The sequence below is a fragment of the Branchiostoma belcheri genome, unplaced genomic scaffold (genome assembly GCF_001625305.1).
Source record: "Branchiostoma belcheri isolate BF01 breed outbred unplaced genomic scaffold, Haploidv18h27 scaffold67, whole genome shotgun sequence".
In the NCBI taxonomy this organism is placed as follows: domain Eukaryota; kingdom Metazoa; phylum Chordata; class Leptocardii; order Amphioxiformes; family Branchiostomatidae; genus Branchiostoma; species Branchiostoma belcheri.
The window spans coordinates 1,052,704-1,061,627 of NW_017804320.1; positions in this window are offsets into that span (position 1 = coordinate 1,052,704).

An 8,924-nucleotide genomic window follows, 5' to 3' on the forward strand; every position below is an offset into this window, starting at 1 on the left:
TGATTACGTTTATGTTACCTTATATCATACCCGGGCGCGATAACGTTCGATAACGGGTTCCGGACCGGGCCGTACTTTACGGTACGGCCCGGTCCGGAACCCGTTATCGAACGCTTCCATGGCTTCCATAAAACGATTCGAACGCGTTTCGCCCTACCCGCGTGTGCCCTTTTCGAAAATTCGAATACAGAATCCGGACGTTGGAACTGATGTTGTTGCATTTGAGGGTTTAGGGGCACCAACTTTTGGCTCATCTTGCATTGAAAGGCGCGTTTTCTTGGGTGGGTATGATATAAATACAATACAACACGGTGTATTCCGCATCGCCCTCGGTCCCGGCGATCCGACCCACGGTCGGGCCGATACCTCGGGCGATACGGAATACCCCGTGTTGTATTCTATATGTATGTCAGACAGCCCTTAAGGTTGTCCGTCACATATGACAGTTCAGGTCACGGTGGCTAACCACGGTGTCTTAGACTGACACTTCATTCCGGCAGCACTTACTTAAGTATTTCCTCAGTTGGACAGTGATGAAGTGTTTCACTTACATGTAGACACTAGTACTGTCTGAAGCCTAAACTTCGTATAACAAGCTTCAAATTTTCTTATGTTTAAAACACAATACATTTGACATTCTACTTCCAATGTATGCATCGGGAACTCAGTACAAAAATGTAAATGAATACCAATATTAACTCAAACATATGATAGCTGATAATTATGTATATATTTTTTTTCTAGCCTGATGGATAAAATTATTATTGTCAGACGCAATATTTCATGTAAATATAGAATACAACACAGTGTATTCCGTATCGCCCGAGGTACCAGCCCGCGCCGACCGCGCGTCGGATCGCCCGACGGCCGAAGGCCGGAGGGAGATCCGATCCGCGGGAGGGCTGGGACCGAGGGTGATGCGGAATACACCGTGTTGTATTTTATTTATGTCATACCCACCCAAGAAAACACGCCTTTCAATGCAAAATGAGCAGAAAGTTGGTGTCCCTAAACCCAAAAAGTGCAACAACATCAATTCCAACGTCCGAATTTTGCATTCGAATTTTCGAAAGCGTTGCACGCGGTTAGGGCGAAACGCGTTCGAATCGTTCTGTGGAACATTTGGAAGGGCCGGGCCGTACGCGTTAAGAACCCCCGGGCCGTACCGCTAGTTATCACACGGGCCGGAACACCCGTATCGAACGTAATCGCCGCCCAGGTAGGACATAAAAGGTGTTATCATGAACCTCACATGCAATCCTGTGCCGTGTGGCGTAGCGGCAGAGTGCGCGACTCGGAACTAAGAGTCCCGGGTTCGAGTCCTGACATGCCACCGATCTTGTGCCCTGGGAAAGGCACTTTACACGGCTTTCCTCACTTAGCTCAGGTGTAAATGAGTATTGTCTTGTAATGTATTTGTCCCCTGTGTTGGTGGCGGCATTAATATAAGTTGAAGAAACTTGAGTGCGCATGCACGTGTGTCGTCACCACGTCTGGTGATTACATGTTGGAATAAATAAATAAAAAAATCCTGTAGAACATAGTAACAGAACACAAGAGCTACCTACCATCCAAAATCCACGACCCTGGCATGTCCAAATCACGAGATATCAAAACCCTGAAGTTGCGCTGCAGTACCAATGCAAGCCACTAAAGGGCCCAAAATCTCATCATTGTCAGTTCTTGTCACACCCTACCAACCCACTAAGTATGAAACCAATCCATCCAGGCGTTCTTGAGTTATCTGGTTGACCAACAGACAGACAAACGCATGCAACAGAAAATATAACCTCCATGACATTTCACGGAGGTATTTACACACTTAGCTAATTCTGAAACATTGCTATAGATAATTGATAAGAAGTTTATTGTAAATTCATGCCCGGGGGGCTAATTGCAGATTACAAACAGAAAAGAACAATGAAAGGTAATATAGAATAACTAAAATCTACATGATAAAAGGTAGTTGTCTAGAGCTATAGCTCTAAAACTATGTCTAAGAGGTTTGACTTCTATTTTTTAGACCATGGAAGACGTAATGTCCCACCTTTTCCAAAATTAGTATGTTTTGGGAAGTTAAAGAATAATATTTTTTTCTTTGTCTGTAAGTTAGTAAAATTAGGATGAATGGTAGAAGTTTGAATAGTTTACTCATTTACACTCATTTACAGGCAACAGTGCCGGAATTTCTAATTCAAACATCTCGAGTTTAAAAATACAACGTATAAAATCGGCACAGACACCGTTAGGTCTAGCGACGCCGAAGCGAAGAAGAATTTCCTGTTGAATTCCAAGTGTTGCCAAAAAGCGCGGAAAAAACACACTGACAACCGCACTGCTTTACCTATGAAGTCTGACAACACTGTTAACCGGTTGACTGAGTCTTTCCTTTGAACCAGACTTACAGAAAACAAATATCGCAGGCTGAGAGAGAAGACTGCCTTCCTACAAGCAACCAAAACTACATTCCTTGAGCCAACGCGAAACGCAGTTACTAGTGTCTTTTTTTTTTAACGGTGTCGCTCAATTCAAGGCCATTGGCCACTTCTAGGCATAGAGCTAGAGGTATAGAACTGTAACAGCAACTCTTCTCCCTGAGTCAGAAACATCCTCACAAGTAGTGAGGACTAACTGACCCAATAGGAGAAGCAGGGGTTACGAGGCTGGTCGGGAAAATGCCCTACCCCTTTTTAGCCAGGGGGGGGGGGCACTTTTTGGTCCACTTTTTTCTAAAGGTCCGATATTTTTCTATAAAAGATGGACTGATTCGTATCACCAGCGAGGCTGGAATCGTAGGAAAACGGCTCACTTTGTCATTGAAAAAGTTATCTCTGATTTTTTTTTCTTTGAAATCCTCTAAAAACGCAGGAAATGCCATTTCAGAAGGTTAATTTTTTCAAAATTTCCCAGGGGAGCATGCCCCCGGACCCCCCTAGGAACCTCGCGCCTTAGGCGCTCGCTGGTCCCTCAAGCAGTGGGAAGAACCCCCTCATTCAGAATCCTGGCTACGGTCATGTTGTTCACAGACTTTTTCCTCTATTCAGCAACCTAGACTATCACTTCCGTTTAGAATTTCAACGCGGACAAAATATCCCGGTATATTCTCTACAATAATGAGACATAATGGTAAACACTGAGTCATAGTAGCGGTGAAAACTGTACACCACGTGTGGGAAAGCTTTTCTTCCATTGATGACAAGTTAGGCTATAATTTATCGTCAGTTGTCAGCTATGTCACTGGGGACAAATAAATAAGTTATACCTGGCCAAGACATGTCATCGGCTAAAGTTGTGGAAGGAATTCGAAATTATACATGGTTCGGCTCATTGTACATATGTGTACTACAGTGTAAAGAAAATGTACAGAACAGTATTTCAGTTCACAAGAAAAAAGTTACTCAAATTAAACTTTTTCTTGTGTATCTCATGACCTGGATGTCTAACCTTCATCGACTATTTCAATTTTTATATGAATCTATGCATCACCCATCGAATAACATCCACCAAACAATATAAACAATATACCATTATTAGTATGAATTAAACAAACTTTACAAACAAGTCTTCTTTAATGAATTGTAAGCAAGCCAAAGTAAAAAAGTTACCCGCCATCACAGAATACGGAACATTAGGCCATGTTGGTTTGATTATATGGATGACATCCTCTGGGAACCCCAAAACTGATGCGAGCGTGCGAATAAAAAAATTTTGGCCAAAAAAGTTTCCTTCATTATGAAATCTACATAAAGGTTAAACAAATGACTAAACACACAGAGTTGGTATGGCGAATAATAATACTCTTAATTTTAATTTCTTCACATTTTCTTCCTTTTTCTGAATTGATTTCGGCATTCTATGACATTAGTACAGTTTTCAAATATCTTTTTTTGCAACATACGACATATATTCGCTCATTTTGTACGATTTACAGTATAATGGTAGAAAACATTTTTCAAACGGACGAAAATTCATGCGCGCGTAGATGTCACCCATATAATCAAATCAACATGGCCTAATGTCCTTTTCTTTTACTCTCCAATTTCTTGCTCTCGCGTCCTTGACCGAATATATTCGGGGCCAAACATCGTCTGAAACATTCAGGTTCTTGTTGTCGTCTTTCTTTCTATGTCACTGAATGCAAAACTACTGCTGTGACCTTCCTATGTTATGCCAGGTCATGTTTATCTTACTACAAGTTTATGGCAAAACACAGCCAGGAAATCATCAGTAAAGGAATTCTTGGCCACAGACGTGCGCAAATCCAGTTCCATCCTCTGTCACACAGCCCAGACAATTCTGACGTCTATTTTTCAGAAGTGTGCGGACGACAAGTCGGCTTAAAAGCTTTAACGATTAAAATACTTCTCTAACAAAACCTATCGACACAAATAAACAATCTACGGTATTGTGCCGACAGTGGCACGGTACCGCACCGTCTAGAAAATGGGAGAGAAAGCAAACAATCTGACAAAGAAAGTCGTGGGAATTGTTTGGGTAAACTTGATCAAGAATTTGAGCTACCGTCGAATCTGAGTTGGCGAAATGGACGCTGATGATAGAATAGGCGTCGTTGGGTTTGACACAGTTGACATTGCTGAAAGAATACATAGACATAGAGTAGTGCAATTTCAGGCAAACAAATTTATACCTGAAACGTTTTGCCATTGTTTCTTAAACGCATCCAATGCGATTTCAGGGCAGCAAAACTGGAAATATTCTGAATAAGGCAATCTTTATGATATTGACACATGCTTTCCACAATGGCACATTTGAGTCAGAATTTCATACTTTGGGCTTTTCAAACTGCTGAAACAAGCCCAAAGACGAGTCCTTTATTTTATGGGTGGTACCCTAAAAATCAGTCCAGGGCCCTTCCAGTAACAATTTTCAGTCAGAATTTTGGGAATATTTGCCCCATGAGGGTCAGTATATATATTGGATGGTTTCATCTTAGTATGTAGATGAATGACTAGAATATTGGCTCTGAAAAATCGGATTTCCAAGACCTAAAAACTGGCCACGGATACCTTTAATTCCTTCTTACTCATGCAGTATTTGCCGAACCATTCAAAGCTCACTGGCTCGAGGTTCCTTCTAAGCGAAGTTGAATATTTTACCTTGGAAAACATAGTGTATGTCCCGAACAGATGTCCCCAGTTTCGCTAGGCACTGAAGGATTTCTCCTGACTCAGAGGTCATGTCTTTCCCACCAAAGAAGTAGAACGCGGTCATGGTTTGACAAACATGGAGTTTAAATATACCAGATGGTGTACAATACTGCAGGATCTAGGTATTATATATTATTGGCCACAGCAAGTAAATTTTATGGATGACATCCTCCGCAGACTCCAAATCTAATGCGAGCGGGCGAAAAAAAAACAAGACGGGCCGAAAAAAATAAGGTTCCTACATTTTAAAATTTTGACTCAATCATTGTACAAATGGTTTTGATTCAGTGGGAACATCACATATACACAACCAGCATCACATATCGCTGCATCAAAGTAAGAAGCAAAATATTAAATCAGAGCCTTTTCTTGTCTCCTCTCTTCATGTATATCTGCAATTCACCTTCCGGCATGACAAAAGACATCTTTGCCCATTTACGGCATGTTGACCACTGTCAGAAGGCAACAAAATTTCTTGTTTTTTTCCCCCCAAATCAGGCGAAAATTAATGCGCGCGCTGATGTCATCCATAAAACTTACTTGCTGTGGCCTATATATAAAAAATATGAACATAGAAACGGCTGGACTCCATTATTTAACTATCCAGTGACGGGACGTTTCATCGCGTCTACTTTATTCCATAACTCTAAATAATAACTGATGATGGGCGATTCCATTCATGAACTTTGGCGAGGTGTGGCTGGGAAATATTTTGATGTTAGTTTACAAACTTTGAGGAAGAGGATTTTGATTACATATTTGATTATAGAACTATAAATGCGTGCATGGGGTGACGTTTTGGTAAAAACTAACTGGTACTTTTTAAAAACAGAATGCTAGAAAATCATTTACGGTTATTATGAATGTGTAACGAAAGACGAAACTACTAGATGTAGTGAGTTGGAAAAAAATGGGCCACATATCGTAAAAGAGCAGAGCAGAGTAGATGTATTAAAAAAAATCACAGCGAAAAGTTAACGATCATAAAATGCATAATCTCCTTTGTTTGGAATAATCCTAGTTGTTTGGTCAGAGAAATTTGAGAAAAATTAGAAAAGTAACATTTGCAAAGCAGATGCATAATGTTTACCTTCGCATATGGTCTGCTCTGTTAATTCTTACTCAAACACATTCACATACGATGTATATACATGTATATGGTCAGACAGGAGTCTAAATCCCTCCTGCTATAAAATTGCAACATGATGTAACCCAACACTAGTTACCATGGTGACAGACGTCTGGTTCAGGTGATTGACTTTATTTCTTTGCAGAAGTTGAAGAAACTGAGAAAAAAAAACAATGTTTTCCTTTGGTAAACATAAATATGTTTTGTATCTTTATGTTTCAAACTTTTTTGAATTCCTTTTTCGGGGCGTGGTGGTTGTAACGGTTTTCCAAAACAGCCGCATGGCATCAATCGTTGCTATCATAAACAACTCTATGGAGCGTTAACGATATGACAACGGCTGGATTTCATTAAAAGATTTTAATTTGACATCACGTGTCAACGCCTTAGCGATGGAAAAGTTATTTTCTCACAGGAGGCAGAAAAATATGACCTGCAAGCGGGACCCACTGGTAACGGAGAGGCGGAAATGCTTTGACATGTGGCGCTGACAGACAACGAAGTCGCTATTGAAAATAGCCTGGTTACCAGACTTATTTTAGCTCCCGAATCTCAGTATTCTATCCGCAAATACATGTAGAGGACAAAGACTCGGGAGCTAGAATAGGTCTGATTGCCAGGCTAGTTTGAAAACTGTAGATCTATTCTGAACGGATGTAAATTCATACGTGCCGATATATGCATGCTTATTAAAGATTACATATCTAGTACCTTATTCAATAGTTTTTGCCATACATTGTACCATTTATGGGTGTACAATGGCCATGCAATAAAGTTCTATCAGCACGTCGGCAGAAGCCATTGTGCATAGCACTTCGGCAGAACGTCTCATACAAGGTCGTATTCGCGTATATAAGGTTAATGGCTTTAAGATATCGTCTGTAAGAGGCAAAATTTTGATGCAACGTTTACCAAACATCCAACGAAAACCATGAAAATCAGGGTTTTACGCAGGCGCAGCACGTGCTAGTTCTGCCGACGTGCTAGTTCTATCTACCTACAACTTATGTCCACGGGAATATCTTATTTGCGCATGCGCGACCAGCGCACTGTCCACATATCGCTCTGCGATAAGTAAATTACGAATTAGTGCACACCCTCTCGAAATTGAGAGAGGGCGATATAAGAAGCTCCAAGTGTATGAACGAATTTGCAAACATTGTACGTTGAATACGGTGGAAGACGAAACGCATTTTATCTCAAATTGTACCCCCTATATAGTAATGAACGAAATGAACTCTTTGACGTAGCCTCCAAATTCTACCCAAACTTTCACACATATTCAAATGAAAAAACTACTCTCTTCTTCATCCGAAAACCCACAAATTACAGAAAAAGTGGGATCCTTTGTCTTCCTCTGTCTTAAAAAAACAGGCAAACCCAGTAGTTTTTACTAGTATTTCAATGTGTACTAATTATCTGTTTTTTATACCAAATGTTTCTTCTGTTCATGCAATTAGCCCTCGGGCATGAGTTTGCAATAAAGCTTTCAATACGACCGCCAAGGTCATGACCAGTGAAGTGGTGTTTGGTATTGTTGGTTGTGGTCCTGTCGTCGCCCCCATCATCAGACGATATCCACGATAAGATAGCCGCCAATGAAACCCAGACCCCTCGGGCGACACTCGCCTACCCTTCCCGACTGGGTGGTCCGTAAATCCCGAGTTTGCTTGTTCAAGTCCCCGCTGGACACTCAGGGGACGGCGGGAGATATTAGCCAGAACGGCCGCGGCTTCTGGGCAAATCAGAACGCTAAATGGCACAATTAAAGGCATCAAATGTGATTTTAGGGCAGCAAAACTGGAAATATTCTGAATAAGGCAATGTTTGTGATAAAAGAAGAAGTCAAACCCAGTTAAACTAGTACCATGTATGTAGAATATAGTATAATGTTAGACGTAGATATAGTCTCACATACCACTGTATTTTCTTTCTATGTTGTTTGTAACTGCAATTAGCCCTCGGCCCGGGCATGTATTTGGAATAAACTTTCTATCTCGATATATATTGACACATACTAGTACTGCTTCGTATTAGCACATTGAGTCAGCATTTCATAATTTGGGCTTTTAAAACTGAAGAAGCAAGCCCAAAAATGAGTCTGGGTGGTATTGTTTAAATTTTCTAGGTGCTACCCTAAAAATCAGCCAAGGACCCTTCCAGTATAACCATTTTCCGTCAGAATTTTGCGAATTTTTTGCTCCATGAAGATACATTGGGATCGTGTGGTTTCAACTCAGTATGACTAGAATATTGTCTTTGAAAAATCGGGTCTCGAAGCCCTAAAAACTGCAATTGGTGCCTTTGAATTAAGGAATTGTTACTCAAGCAACTGGATATAATTTTGGAAATTGTCAGACGTTTCAAGTACTGCATTTCGTTAGTGACGAAAATTAGCCTGAAACGTCTGACAGTTTTCAAAATTTATGTCCACTTGCTGAGTAACAATTACCGTAAGTTGTGTATCTCATTACCTGGATGTCAAACCTTCTTAGAACGCTAAATGGTTCCGGAAAGTCTAGGAAATTCTTGTGGATTTTTGCGGCAATGCATGAAAAAATGATTTGGAGGAAACAAGACACAATTATGACCTCTTGAGGTATTGAAATCAAGGCTGTCGTCCGATT